This window comes from Chelonia mydas, chromosome 5, assembly GCF_015237465.2.
Source record: "Chelonia mydas isolate rCheMyd1 chromosome 5, rCheMyd1.pri.v2, whole genome shotgun sequence".
NCBI lineage: Eukaryota > Metazoa > Chordata > Testudines > Cheloniidae > Chelonia > Chelonia mydas.
Window position 1 is genome coordinate 14,079,314 of NC_051245.2, and position 16,596 is coordinate 14,095,909.

The window sequence follows — 16,596 nt, forward strand, 5'->3', positions numbered from 1 at the left end:
TGCATCAGTTCCGTTCTGATGAATCAGGGGCCAATCCAGCATCGTTTTCCTCAGGTGCGGTAGACTTACGTGAGCAGGCCCATGGGACGGCTCTTATATTTTTCATGTCTGTACAACAAGATGAGGAGTTGTAGAGTGCTGCAAAAAGCAGCAATAAATACCCCTGGCAAATGTAAGTGAGCACTGATTATTATATTTAATTATCATCATCAATAGCAATAATAATGATGATGGTAATAATAATATTGGGAGGAAGAGTGGGGCAGGGGTGCTAAGAAAACAGTCCATTATTTTGAAATATAATGTTGTCAACCCTACCCATGGGTCTGACTTCCATCTCACTAGCATCACTCTTGATTTACACCAGTATGAGAGGAGAACCAGGCCCATTATTATTTATTTGTGTCACAGAGTCATAGGATTTAAGGCTAGAAGGGACCACCTGGTCTGACCTCCTATATATCATAGTCCACTAGCTCCGGCACACTAAACCCAACACACAGTATCACAGTAGCACCTAGAGGCCTCAGCTGAGACCAGACCCCATTGTCCCAGGCGCTGTACAAATATGTAATAAGAGACACGTCTGCACTGGACAGCTAACAATCTAAATAAACAAGACAAGACAAAGAGTTGGGGAGGAAAGCAAAGGTAAAGCAGCTTGCACAAAGGCACACAACAAATCAGTGGCAGCGTCAGGAGTAAAACCCTTATCTCCTGGCTCCCAAGCCAGTGCCTTAGCCACTAGACCACATTGCCTCTCGTGGCTAGAGTGGAACTTCTTGCTGCTCACTTGAGCCAGGCTTTTCAGGTCAGAACCCTTGCCATCTACATAGCTACCTGTATCTTTTATACTCTGATTCTTGAAATTCTTTCATTCCTTGACAGCTGTAAGTTGTGTGAGTTTCAGTGCATCAAGCCAAATACTACAGACATAGATAATCAAGCTTTTTTTCTGTCTGTCCTAAGGTATTATGAAGATATTTTTAAAACAGAGGAGCTTTCCAAAGCTTTGGATTGCTGGTTTACACTATAACATTACATTAAAAAAAACCCAAATCACAGCTTTAGTCGAATTAAAAATTTCATACAGGGTGAGTCTTCTAACATAAGAGGTGAAACCAAGTGTCAAATACCCAGATGGCAACACAGTGCTTTCAAGGCATTGATTTGAGGAGGTTGTTGCTTAGAACAAGTTGACTTTTGAAACACTTACTGTACGCCCTCTGTATTTAGACAAAAAATGAGACGGCTTCCATCCCCACACCCAAGCTACTATCTGCAATTTCTCTGACTACCCGGTTTCTAGGGAGTGTCTGGGTAAATTAATAAGTGAAGTCAGTGCTAGCAATATACGGGGCCCCAGATAAGGCAAAAGCAAAACTTGGGCATTATCCAATAAATGCCAGCCCGATGCTGCAATAGAGAGGAACAGAAATCGCCAACCACCGCTTTTCCTGCAGAGTCATAGGGCTTAGAGTTTAAGGCCAGAAGGGACCACCAGATCATCTAGTCTGACCTCCCCTGTATCACAGGCCATCACCACCACCCAGCACCTGCACACCAAACCCAACACAACACTCCCTCGCACACCCCACGCCCCCACTGATTTCTAATGGGAGTATGGGGTGTGCAAACAATGCAGTATCAAACTCACTGAACCAATTTCCCTCTTGGCATAGTCCCAATGGAGTTGCATGAGCAAAGAATGCGAGCCCTTCTGGGCACAGTGTTTTCAGTTCTTCTCTGGACAGACCAAAGCACAATGAAGAGGAGGCCATTCCCACCTTTCTCTTAGTACTGGCAGCTGTGGCCAAAGAGGGCTGGACTGAGGGTCATTTGCTAGACAAAATTGAGCAATGGGGGCTGAAGGGGAGGAATCAGAGTGGGTGGAGCAACACAGGGCCAGAGTAGGTATGCTCCAAATTAGAGTTGGTCAATATTTTTTGCACAAAAGGCCTTTTTGTCAAAAAATGGCCTCTTCCTCTGACCTGTTAATAAAAAAATTACTATCTTTACTGCAATTTTCTGTTTTTCAAGACTTTTTCCATTACATTTTTAATTGATATTTTATGAATATTTTACCAACATTTTTATCAGAATCATTTCCAAATTCTTTCATTTGCAGAAACCCATGTTTTCTTACTGAAAACAGGGATTTTGGTAAATGAAAAATCTCAAAAATGATTATGATAAAAGATATTGCAAAAAATGTCATGTAAAATAGAAAATGGGTCAATTTTGAACCCTGAAAAATGGGAACTACTTTGAATTTTTTCATGAAATCCATTTCTCATTTTTGCAATCAGCCCTACTCAGGATGAACTGGTCTTCCAATCTATAAAGGACTTTTACAAGAGACTAAATACTTCTAACATAGCATGAAACATAGCAGCAGAAGGAAGAAGAGAAATGCACTGCCAGATCCTATCTACAGGTAGTTCATCTGTATAAGAAACAACAGTTAGGAAAGTAATATAGTCTACTAAAACTAGAGAGGTAATATAAAAGGCTGACATTCTTGATAACAGGAGCTGCAGTCCTATGAAGTCCTAGAGTTTAAGTTTATTTGCACTCCCCTGCACATCAGCAGCAGATTAGAGCTGATTGAAAATTAAATTCTTTTTTCAACAACATTTTTTGTTTTCTGGAAATTAAGAAAAAAAAATTTCGGGGAAGGGGAAAAACAAAAAAAATTGCTTTCTGAAGTTTTTGGTTTTCCACAATTTTGTTTGGTGTTGTTTCGTGAAATTTGTGTTTGGAAATTATTTGTTGTGACTAAAGATGAAACATTTTGTTTTCACAAATTTTTCAAAACAAAACATTTCAGAGGAAAAAGGTGATTTTTTTAATTTTTGCAATTTTTTGTTTCACAATTGAGGGGTTTTCCCCACTTCCTGAATATTCTCCAACTTTTGCCAGTTGGAAAACAGTAACAAAGTATTGAAAGTGTTACTTGCAGAGAGAAAGTAATGCTTTCAATTTTAAATGTAACACTTCCCCACATCTGGTTGAAATTTTTCGAAGAAAAATGTAATTTGTCCAAAAGAGGCCTTTTTTCAAGACCTTTTTTTTGTGTGTGTGAAAATCTGATGAACTTTTTATTTTAATTTCATTTTTTCACTAATTTTGGTGACTTCTTTTTTTTTTTTTTAATAAAAAATGCTATTGAAACTGTTACTGAAATGAAAATATAAGTTTCCCGTCCCCAAAATGTTTACAGTCTTAAGTCCCTGATCTGTGAACACATTATGCACAGACTCAACTTCACTACTGTGAGCAGTGGGACTCACGGTAATAAAGTCAAGCAGATGCACAAGTGTTTGAAGGAGCTGGGCTTAATTTTAGATGTGATGCAACAAGTGAAAGGAAACAGCAGGAGGGAGGAGATGTGGAGGAGAGAATGGACAAAGTCTGTAACAGAGTGATCATACAGATAAAGTGATCATAGTTTAGGGATTCCATATACTGGCAATTCAATTGACAGTAGCTGATTTTTGTCTTTTATTTTAATAAAAATCATTATTATTGGCTCCTTTCTTGTGGGCATTGGGGAAGGGATGAGTCTTAAGGAAAAATGTAATTTCTAATAACCATTTGTTTTGCAGAGTCAGGAGCCATTTCCAGCTAGTGCCAGAATTAGAAGCTATCTATTCCGAGTCATGGAAGATTACTCTCTGTGGCATCCATATTATGTTTATATGCAGAATCTGACTCAAAACATGAGTTACGTGCTGCCAAAACATTCTTAACCAAAAAGCCAGGACTATAACAAACCAGCAAAAATCCTTATTAAGGCAATTAAGTCCTTATTAAAATAATCTATCTGGAGTTCAAAAGATTTTACAGAGTATATTATTCAAAATTGTAATAGTTGTAAGCCAGATTTATCCTAAGGGATCCCTAAGGACTTTACTGAATGCCAGAATCTCAGATTTCAGAGTAGCAGCCGTCTTAGTCTGTGTCCGCAAAAAGAAAAGGAGTACTTGTGGCACCTCAGAGACTAACAAATTTATTTAAGCATAAGCTTTCGTGAGCTACAGCTCACTTCATCGGATGCATGCAGTGGAAAATACAGTGGGGAGATTTTATATACACAGAGAACATGAAACAATGGGTGTTACCATACACACCGTAACGAGAGTGATCAGGTAAGGTGAGCTATTACCAGCAGGAGAGGAAAAAAAAAAGTCCTGACAGCAGGATTGTCTGGCTATGTAGACTCCCTCCTCAGGCCCTGCTCTACCAGCACTCCCAGCTATCTTCAAGACACCACTGACTTCCTGAGGAAACTACAATCCATCGGTGATCTTCCTGAAAACACCAGCCTGGCCACTATGGATGTAGAAGCCCTCTACACCAACATTCCACACAAAGATGGACTACAAGCCATCAGGAACTGTATCCCCGATAATGTCACGGTAAACCTGGTGGCTGAACTTTGTGACTTTGTCTTCACCCATAACTATTTCACATTTGGGGACAATGTATACCTTCAAATCAGAGGCACTGCTATGGGTACCCGCATGGCCCCACAGTATGCCAACATTTTTATGACTGACTTAGAACAATGCTTCCTCAGCTCTCGTCCCCTAATGCCCCTACTCTACTTACTACATTGATGACATCTTCATCATCTGGACCCAGGGAAAAGAAGCCCTTGAGGAATTCCACCATGATTTCAACAATTTCCATCCCACCATCAACCTCAGCCTGGACCAGTCCACACAAGAGATCCACTTCCTGGACACTACAGTGCTAATAAGCGATGGTCACATAAACACCACCCTATACCGGAAACCTACTGACCACTATTCCTACCTACATGCCTCCAGCTTTCATCCAGATCACACCACACGATCCATTGTCTACAACCAAGCTCTACGATACAAACACATTTGCTCCAACCCCTCAGACAGAGACAAACACCTACAAGATCTCTATCAAGCGTTCTTACAACTACAATACTCACCTGTTGAACTGAAGAAACAGATTGACAGAGCCAGAAGAGTACCCAGAAGTCACCTACTACAGGACAGGTCCAACAAAGAAAGTAACAGAACGCCACTAGCCGTCACCTTCAGCCCCCAACTAAAACCTCTCCAACGCATCATCAAGGATCTACAACCTATCCTGAAGGATGACCCACCACTCTCACAGATCTTGGGAGAGGGCAGTCCGTGCTTGCAGACAGCCCCCCAACCTGAAGCAAATACTCACCATCAACCACACACCACAAAACAAAAACACTAACGCAGGAACCTATCCTTGCAACAAAGCCCGTTGCTAACTGTGTCCACATATCTATTCAGGGGACACCATCATAGGGCCTAATCACATCAGCCACGCTATCAAAGGCTTATTCACCTGCACATCTACCAATGTAATATATGCCATCATGTGCCAGCAATGCCCCTCTGCCATGTAAATTGGCCAAATTGGATAGTCTCTACGTAAAAGAATAAATGGACACAAATCAGATGTCAAGAATTATAACATTCAAAAACGAGTTGGAGAACACTTCAATCTCTCTGGTCACTCAATTACAGACCTAAAAGTGGCAATTCTTCAACAAAAATACTTCAGAAACAGACTTCAGCGAGAGACTGCTGAATTGGAATTAATTTGCAAACTGGACACCATTACATTAGACTTGAATAAAGATTGGGAGTGGATGTGTCATTACACAAAGTAAAACTATTTCCCCATGTTTATTCCCTCCCCCTCCCCCCACACTGTTCCTCACACGTTCTTGTCAACTGCTGGAACTGGCCCACCTTGATTATCACTACAAAAGGTTTTTGTTCCCCCTTCCCCCTCCTGCTGGTAATAGCTCACCTTACCTGATCACTCTCGTTAAGGTCTGTATGGTAACACCTATTGTTTCATGTTCTCTGTGTACATAAAATCTCCCCACTGTATTTTCCACTTCATGCATCCGATGAAGTGAACTGTAGCTCACGAAAGCTTATGCTCAAATATATTTGTTAGTCTCTAAGGTGCCACAAGTACTCCCTTTCTTTTTGCAGAATCTCAGGTGTAAATCAGTAAAACCCCACTTTCTTCACTGGAACTACAGTCGTTTACATTTGCTGAGTATCTGCCTCAAATTAATACACAGTATAAACTCTATAGAGGGTACCACTTCAACAACCACCAAAATGCAGCCACCTCTGGGCTGAAGCACACCAGCTGTTCAACAGTGTAAAGCAACACATTGGATCTGTTTAAGACAGAGTGAAGAAGAATGGTCTAGCCAAGTAAAACTTGAGAGAAAGTGTTGGCTAGGCAGAATATCACTGAAACTGGAATCCACTCAGGTTACTGGGGTTATCTCCTCCACTCTTACTAAAATGGTGTCATGGGTTCTTCAGTGATCACAAGAGGTGAGGCCTTTAGTGCACATTATACAAATGACAGCGCTCCTAGTACAATCATTCACAGCACTGAGCTAGCTCAACTGTGCTTAGCTTGTAAGGGACAACAGGATCACAGCCCACACCTCTGTCTAGCATAAAGACATTGCACATTGGAAATGAGACACATCACTTAAGTATCAAATAGGATTTAAGGAGGGCTGGTGAAATAAGACCCAAGCAGAGCCTCTGCCCAAACTTTGAATTAAACCTTTACTGTTGCTTGGAAAATGTTTTGATAACTTTCCCCACCTTCCCTATTTCTAGGATAAATGAGCGCAGGAAAAGCAGGAGACATTTTCTGGTGAGATTGACCATCCAATCTGAGAGGAAGGATAATCAGAGACCAGGGAACTAGGCTAGGACTTGGGAGACCTGGGCTCAATTTCCTGATGTGCCACAGGCTTCCTATGGGACCTTGGACAAGTAACAAAGTTCTCTGCCCCTCATTTCCCTATCTGTATAATGGGGATAATAGCTCTGGCCCTCCCTCACAGGTGCTGTGAGGATATTGTGAGGCGCTCAGCTACTTCGGTGAGGGGGGCCAGATAAGGCCATTAGAGAGAGAGGGAATGCTGCAGACCCAACTAGTTCAAAGGTCTGATAAGTTTTCAAAAGTTTGAGACCCTGCTTCAGGAAAGGACTTAAACATGTGCTTACAGTTAAATATGAGCTTAAGTGCTTTCCTAAACCAGGGTTGGAGTGCTTATTCAAAAAGAACCTCTGACCTGTCTGAGGCTGGCGCATCCCCACTTACAAGGACATGGATGCATTTTCACTATTCCGCAGTCAAACTGTGTGCCATACACCTAAAAGGATGCCCAACGTGGCAGCATGAGGAGCTCTGGGCTTTGATAAGTCACAAAGTCTGAGTATCACAAATTAAATTCATCCTTCTGTTTCACCCTTTTCCTGTCTCCACCAACCACCAAGCAGGTATGAAAGAATTGTGAATCCCTGCACTGAAGATTGCGCTCATTTCACTGTGCTGAATTGCAGTCAGAGCCCAGAAAGCCGATGGATAACAAACAGTGTGAGGGCTGTGTCTGAGAGAAGAGTGGTCACAACTGCTGCTCCCACCGATTCACCGTATAAATCAAATGAATGCATATATAGCTGCTTGAATGAATACCTATATAAATACTGGATATATTGCTAGATCACCCTGCTAGAGTATAAATTCCTTAGGCAGCAGCCAGTTCTTTCTGCTTGTTTTTAAAGCTTAAAGTACTTTTTTTGTTTTTAGAGGGTCAGAGCTTTAAGGCAGGGAGTCCACTTCCATTTGTGTTTACACGGTGCCAGTGTAACCCACACACATTCTGGGTGTGGTGTTCTGTCCCATCCACTGGCAGCGAGACCTCTTAGAGAGAGAGTTAAATGAGTCTGCTCTACAGCCTTAGTTAACAGTTAGTTACCCCAGGAGAGCGTGGGCGCTACTGAAAATGAATGTTAATACAGATTAATTTTAAATGAGAGCATTCATTATTAGTGTTATTCATAACTTGCATGACAGCAGCATTTAGAGGCCCCAGCCAATATCGGGGCCCCGTAGTGACAGGCACTGTTCATACCCATAGTCAGACATAGTCCCTGCCAAAGTGTTTATGCTCTAAATGGACTGGACCGACCAAGGGTAGGAGAAAGAATGTATTACCACCCCACTTTACAGATGGGGACCACAGCACAGAGAGGTTAAGTGATTTGCCCAAGGTCACACAGGAAGTCACAGAGTTAGAGTTTAAGGCCAGAAGGGATCACCAGCTCATCTAGTCTGGCCTTCTGTACAGCACTGGCCACCAACACTACCCAGCACCTGCACACTAAACTCAACTACTGAAGCTGGACGCATGTATTAAAGCCCACAGGAGACTAGACTATCGTGTGCCACTGGCAGAGACTAGCAGGAACAGAGGTACACCTCGGCCCAAGGCCCCTGCAGTACCAAATGCTAGCACACTGGGAGCCCTACACAGGAATATTTACCACACACCCCACAACACGTGCTAATAATTAATAGGGGGCCCCCTTGAGCTGCCTGGGGCCCTACGCAATTGCTTAGTCTGATTATGCCTAGCACCGGTTCTGATTAAGTGAGATATATCCAGATAATCCTGGCAAGTGACCCACACACCATGCGGCAGAGGAAGGTGAATTCCTGCCCTACACCCCAGATCACTGCCAATCTGACCTGGGGGAAAATCCCTTCCCACGCCCACATCTGGTGATCAGTTAGATTAGTAAAGCTGCAGTAGTGCCAGGAATTGAACTCCAATCTCCCAAATCCCACGGCTAGTGCTTTAACCAAAAGACCTTCCTTCCTGCCAATGGACTACATAACACTGTAGCTTCTGTCATGGCCCCTGAGCCCTCCTCTTCCCAATGAACTGTTATACGCAGTTTTGGAATATGGCATGCCTCATAAATCACGATTCCCCTGAGTGCAGAGGACAGCGAATTGTCTCTGACCCTTGCACAAGATGAGAGCGCAGCTCTTTGCTTATCTCCCCACTCCACCCTCTCCATGCAAGGACTCAAGGACAATCCAGCTTTAAGTGATTTCCCCAAAGCTACAGAGGGGAATCAGTATCAGAGTTCAAATCAGAACTCAGGAGTCCCTAACTACTACTCCTATGCTCAGGCCTAGACTGTGACTCAGTACACAAGCAGCTATTCCCTATTATGGAATAAGGACCTCATCCAAACTCACCGGAATACATGGAAAGACTCCCCCTGACTTCCATGGGTTTTGGACTAGGCCATAGATGCCTGCAGAATTTCATGTTAATGGCTAGAGGCAAACATGTCATTTTGCTTCTCCCACATTAAAAATGTGATAGACCTGATTTCCTTCCCAATATCATGTTTAAAAAGTGCTCTCAGGCTGAGAACTTACTGACTGTGTTTCAGTCTGAAATGAAACTATTTATGTCCCAGCCGCAACCTGGTAAAAAATGTCCTTTCATATGGAAAAGTTGACAGAATCTTAGCTCTAATGGGTTCAGCTACACAAATAACTGCATTTCTTCAAAAAGAAAAGGAGTACTTGTGGCACCTTAGAGACTAACAAATTTATTTGAGCATAAGCTATCGTGAAGTGAAGCTATTCCGATGAAGTGAGCTGTGGCTCATGAAAGCTTATGCTCAAATAAATTTGTTAGTCTCTAAGGTGCCACAAGTACTCCTTTTCTTTTTGCAAATACAGACGAACACGGCTGCTACTCTGAAACCTGCATTTCTGCAGATTCATTATCTGTTTCCTGACCCTGCCCAGCAAACTGCTACAACATACAATGTGAAAAATGAAAATGTTGAACTTGTATGATCTTTCAGTTGAAATTGACATCTTGGGTCATTTCTTTTTCCCTTGGAAACATCCAGACTTTTATCTCCTCTTCTTCCAACTGCATTATATAATAGGAATAGCTGTCCTATTGTTATTCTTTTATCATTTCAATGGCTAATAACAATGCTTATTTTTAAGCTTTTTTATTTATCAATCTAAATTTTCACAGTTGCAACAAATTGTTGGTTTTAAGCATTTTACATTTTTTTAATCAATTTTAATTTTCACACATGTGGGAGCTTAGAGGGGGACTCAGAAAATAGGGGGCCAGACAATAATTACCTAATGACTGTAGATGACATTCAGAGGTTCAAAAAGTTAAAGCTTTATAACCATTCAAACACAAATTCTTCACATCACGTCAAAATATACAAAGCAAATATCCGTAACTCAAACTCTAATAAGTTCTCAAGTAGTATTTTTCTTACTGTGCCTATCTGTAAAATTCATCATCATCATCAATGGAAATTTTTGTTGTTGGTTTGTGTGTGTACAGTAAAATCAACATTTACCAATAATTACCCATAAAAATCTAATCCTTCAAAGCCTAACAATATTCAGTATACCAGATAGCTTCCTTCTGTTGGTACAAAAGCATTCTCCTCTGCAATGTTTGTCTTCCTTTGCCTCAAAAACCCTCCACATTTTTTCAAATGTCATTGAAAATATTTTTCCTCCCTTGTCCATAGCTCTTAATATCCCTCTGTTATTTAGTATTTAACTCTTTAACTTGTATTGTTAGTTAAGTCTACACAGTGCTTTGGGATCCAGTTTACAGGAAATCTTCTATACAAAACAAAGGGTTATTTTATTCTTGCATATGCAGATTTTAAGGTCAGAAGGGACCATAATAATCATCTAATCCTGCATAACACAGGCCAAAGAACCCCACCCCGTAGTTTCTGCATCAAGCTCACAACTTCTGTTTGAACTAGAGCATCTATTTTATCTAACATATAATCCTCCTGTCCTGTGTTTGTACAGTAGTTAGCACAGTGGGGTCCTGATCCGTGACTGGGGCTCCTTGGCACTACAATAATACAATTAAATAATAATAATCCAGTCTAGATTTAAAGACTTCAAATGATGGAGAATGATAAATTGCTCTAATGGTTAATGACCCTCACTCGTAAACATTTGCATCTTATTTCTAGTCTGAATTTGTCTAGCTTCAGTTTCCAATCACAGTATCTCATTTTGCCTTTTCCTGCTAGATCTCTTCTCTATGTAGGTTCTTGTAGACTATGATCAATTCACCTCCTAACCTTCTCTTGGGTAAATGAAATAGTTTGAGCTTCTTTACTCTCTCATTATAAGGCATGTTTTCCAGACCTTCATTTTACTGTAATACATTATGAAGAGTTTCTAACAAAATTAGTATAAGCCTTAAAATTCCTCCCAGCATGGTTTGATAATGGATGGAAATGTGGGAATACTGTTTGGATGTGCCATATTAGCACAGCACGCATGAAGTGTACTCTATTTACAATATAAACACAGATCATTTATTTTATCTTTATCCCTGGGTGTAGACTGGCTCATACAATATTGTTTCCTATGGGCTGTGCATGTCCCATCTCATTTAAGGCATTGTTCATATTTAGTGCTCACAGAGGTCATAATTTATAAGCGCAGTCTAAACATTGGACAACCAACCCTGGCAGCCCTTTGTGTGACTTCGTTCACACTCTGTCTCCAGTCTTGCTCCAGTTTCACCTTCCCAGGATGGGTGGGAGCCACTGAACTGCACAGTGGTGATTAAAGGGAAGCAAGCTGGAAAGTCAAAATGCAATTAAAAGTTCAAGTCGTCTCCTGGAGAAATTCCGCTCAGTTCCTGCAGGCTCACAGAGATGCTACAAAGACTTTACATTCACTTCCCAGCTTTCTGAATGACGTCTCATTTCATTTGATTATTGTTATTTATATTGTGCCCAGAGCTGGCTTTTGGGGCCCATGGACTCCCGAAAGGGAAGGAGAAGTTCAATTTCTAAAGAGTAAGTTCCTAGCCCTTTTTCCTTGCAAAGACAGCCTTGAAAACATAAGCCAATCATTAGGGTTGAAAGGAACAAGCTGCCAGGCTCCCCTTCTGCAGCAGGAGGCTGGCAGGGATCTGAATATAAACAACCCCACATGGACTGACAGCAGGGTTTGAACCCTGAACCACCAGCATGAGGCTTTATTCTATAAGCTACAACGTCGGTGTACAATGCTAGACCAATGGTGAGCAGGCTCTGAAGAGCATGTGTTTGCTGCTGCCACGTGTTCCACTTGCTTGAGGACTTTCCCTACACCCCAAAAATCTCATCTACACCGAGTGACAATACATAGGCCATTAGATTAAGCTTGGCAGATAGGGTATTTCAATAGGGATTTCAAATAGTTTGTGAAATTCCTTTTTCTTTAACCATGAGAATAGAGGGCTTCATCCTGCTTTCTCCCCCCCCGCCCCTCCCCGGACCAAATTCCCTCAACCCTAGCCTCCAGCAGCCACAAGAATCCCCACCCACCAAGCAAAGGAAAGACTACCTGGGCATACACCATCCTGTGCTACTGTGGCTACACTGCTATTTTTACTCCAGCTAGCCCGAGTATGTGTACACAAGCAATGGAATCACACCCCTAGCTTGTAGTGTAGATGTAGCTTTAGCCAAGACCATCCCGGAGAAGTGTTTGTGTAGCCTGCTCTTCAAACTTCCAATGGGGAGGGTTTCGCAACCTCGCTTGGTAACCTGTTCCAGTGCTTACGTATCCTTATAGTTAGAAAGTTTTTCCTAATATCTAACTTAAATCTCCCTGGGTGCAAACTAAGCTGATTACTTTTTGTCCTGTACTCGGTGGACATGGAGAATAATTGATCGCTGCCCTCTTTATGACAACCTTTTACATATTTGAAGACTTAAAACCCACCTCAGTCTTCTTTTCTCAGCTCCTGATGGTTCCTCAGCTACATCAATAGACCTCATGGGACACTACCAGGCCCTGTTGCTCAGTACAGCGCTGCTGCAGCGGGAGATGGAGGATTTTATCTTGGAGGCGTCAGGCACGTTCGTGTCACCAGAGGACCCTTGGATTGCGTGTGTGCATGTGTGTGTGTGTGTGTGTGTGCGCGCGCAGACAGTGGCCCTGGCTGTGAATCCTCTCACCGCAAAGATAGCAGGCAGCCAGATGGCACCCCCTCCATTTAATAAGAAGGCTACTATGCCCAGTAGTATCTTGGAAGGGAGATTGGTACCAAGAACATAAGAACGGCCATACTGGGTCAGACCAAAGGTCCATCTAGCCCAGTATCCTGTCTTCCGACAGTGGCCAATGCCAGGTACCCCAGGGCCAGTATGTGCCAGAGGGGAGGAGAAAGGTGGATGGGATGTTCTCATGGAGGACTCAGTGTAGGGATGAATTCACTTGCAACCCTTGTACAGTGACTTGTAGGTTTGGTTCACAAACTGAACCCTGCAGGGTTTGCCCAGCTCAGGCTGTGTCACTTAATTAGTTGATGCTAGCAAAGGCCTGGAAGAAAAGCTCTGCAGAAATGCAAAACATTAATTATTCCTATGTTCATTCATCATTCCAGTTCATCCACTGAAGCCAATGAAGTTACATCAGGGATGAATTTGGCCTCAAATGTATTTTTCATGTGCTGGCATTTTTAAAGGGCTGTTCAGAATTGTATGCGCTCCCTGAGATGTGTCCTCGAGCATTATGAGTTCAACAAGGACTCTATGCAACTCTTTGATGCTCTGAATATGAACTCTGGCTAATAGCATCACACTCTTCTTACCTTGCATTTACATGTGACTTTGCTGCTAAACAATGACTGAAAACTCTCTGTTCAAAATCATGCTCAAGGACTCCTTGGAGGGCTTTTTGCTTCAGGGACAAAGCGCAGTCAGCCATTCAACGCCCAGATGTTTAACCCAAAAAGGCCCCATCTATCCTCCACACCGGAGCACAGCATTAGAACATATTGTTAGCGCTGAAGGTGAATTCAGGTGATGATAAGGCATTAAATCAAAGTCTTATCTAATGCCAGGACATTACAGAAACCCATCTCATCCTCAGAGAAAAGAAGTCAGATGACTCCATTCTGCCAGACATGTTTCATCACCCTGTCCCTAAACTCTGTCGGGCCTTGAGCAAGTCACAGAGACCCACATCTTCCAAAGTGGCTGCTGATGTTGGTTGTCTCTTGTTTTCAATGCCCCAAAGATTGAAAGCCGCCAAAACAGAGGCACCCGAAAAATCAGTGGCCGCTTTTGAAAATTTTGGCCTTAACCCCTCTGTGCCTCCATTTCCTCACCCGCAAAGTGAGGGTGATCATGCTTTCCAACTGCTGTGAAGCACACTGGGTGCCACTACAATATCCATGCTCATGCCGAAAAATACCTAATTTCATGAGTTGTCTCTTGGGTGCCAATGGGAGAAGTTACGGAGTAAGGAAGGTTCTACTCAGCATGGGTTATGGTGGCAAAATCTAGCCTTTTGAGGTGTACTGGTGAAAAATGCTCTGGTCCTTAAATATTTTTGACATTGAAAATCAGGTTAAAAATCCAATTGTGCATTTCTCTCAGCTTGGCCAAGGAAAATTAACTAGTCAGTTCCCCCTTTAGCATCCCATCTTGCTGGTTCTCATGCACTAGCACAATGCAGGCTTGTTTGCAAACACTGCAAATCCAAACCAATTTTAAAAAGTGGTTGCCCTTGCTATTTAAACACATGGAAACATTATTAATGATTTTCAGGATTTTTTTTTTCTTTTCAGATTTTTGGCCAACATTAACCCGATGGTGTCCCTTTAAATGCTTGAGCTTTGTTTGAGGTTCTCAGAGGGTTTGCAGTGCCAGGACGCTTGGTGAAAACCATGCCAAGAAAACGCCCCTTTTGCTGCCAGGCCGGTTTGGACTGGCTCACCCCACCTCTTCTTTCTCTGCCAGTCCCATAGCCTAATTCATGAGAAGGCAGATTTAGGAATGCGATATAACCACAAACACTCTGTCTCTCTAAAAAAGAGATTACCTCAACTCTCTGCTTCGGCCCTCCCACTCCGACCCGCCCCGCACCCCCACCCCAATCTCTCTGCTTAGGCCGGAATGGTTTTCTTAGCCTCTCCTACACAATTTCACACAGCTAAAGCGCCAATCTCCTAACCAAGCATTGTTACAGGGGAGTCAGCTGCAACTTTATTCAGCTGCAATTAACACTTGAGGAGACAGAACATTTTCGTCTCTGTTCTAGGCAAGGATTGAACGACCAGAACCAGAGCAAACTATATAGAGGAGAGAAAAATATCTGCAGAGACAAGGGCCCCTTATCTTACAGTCCTTACCCAGACAACACACCCAGTGACTGAAAGATCAGGCTCAGAGAGTACTGGATTTATAGTACAGTCAGAAGCTGCTGTGTAAGGCCCCAGTTCAGCACAGTAGAGTCATAGACTAAGGCCAGTCAGGACCATTAACTCATGTGGTCTGACCTCCTGCATGGCACAGGTCACAGAACATCAGCACATTACTCCTATACTGAGCCCAATAACCTGTGTTTGACTAAAGCATATTTTAGGTACTTAAGCAGATGCCTTACTTAAAGCACAGGCGTGGTGCCACTGGTTTTATGTGACTAAGGTTAGGCGCATGCTTAAGCAGGGTCTAATTCTGAGGTAAATCCCTTGACTTCTGTGGAATGGCTAGATTTACACAGTTGTCACTGAGCGCAGAATCTGGCCCACAAAGCGTAAGCCTCACTTCAGCTAAATCCCAAATAGGGGAAGCCAGAGTGTGGTGAGAGGAAGCAGAGCTGCACTGCTTTAAAGCTGTGTGGGAACGTACTGCATAGTAGCGACGCAGACCAAACAGGCCGGGGTAGCTAGACTGCAGTTATTTCTTCACTATGCTGAACTTTGTAGTCCATGTGAGGTGCACCTTGAAGATTTCACTCTGATTGCTCCTCGAGGGCCTGATTTTAACAGGGTGAAAGACACTATGGCGCTAACTGCATATATTGTGCCACGTTTCAAAAAAAGAAGTAAAAAGTGCTCATTCATCATGTGCAGGCAAACTGTAGCTGAGTCTCAGTGAAATGAAAATGAGTCACTGACACGCTGCATAATAGCATTTCAGGTTGGTCTCTTAAATAATTTGTATTTTAATGAATCCATTTCACTCCTGCACTTGTCTATAGCCCCAACAATTTATTGAGCTCCTCTGTTCACTAATTTGATTTTTAAATTCCCAATTTACCATTTTTATTCAAAGAAGCAGCAGCCCGCATTCCTTTACTGGCATACGCAGCAGAAGGTAACAGTATCGTGCTGCACATATGCCGGCTCTTATCATCCCAGCCCTGCTGCTCCAATCTAACTTATACAAAAACTCCTCCACTGATGAGCTAATGGGCATAGCAATGGCAAGGAGAGAAACTAGAGGACAACCAGATGCATTATAGATGCACGTTATTGCTACATTTCCCATCCATTCCCCACACTGTTGTGAGATGTCTTCGGGTCAAGATCTTACAAACCACAGAAGTCAATTCTAATGCCTGGTCATTAGAGAGAAGAATAGGGTATATCTCTTTGATGTATTTAATTACTTTACAGCACGCATAACGATCTGGGCTTCTCCCTGTTTTGACAGGATTCCTGATTCAGCTTGCGATAGAGCAGATCTTCAGCATCCTCCCTCACTATAACCACTGCAGTAGTTTGGGTCTATCAATCCAGCCAATCTGTTGGAGGGATGATTCTTTCAAATTTCCTGTCCCACTGGATTCAGACAAACGTTCACAGAGCTTTTTGCACCAATTCCACTATAATGACACAGATCTCTTGTTATTGTCCTGAGC

General features: G+C 42.5%; 1 protein-coding gene across 2 annotated transcripts in view; it reads right to left on the reverse strand.

The window, feature by feature from the left end:
* ZBTB7C (zinc finger and BTB domain containing 7C) overlaps positions 1–16,596 on the reverse strand; it is a 295,085-nt gene that overhangs the window by 84,549 nt on the left and 193,940 nt on the right. The window lies entirely within an intron of this gene.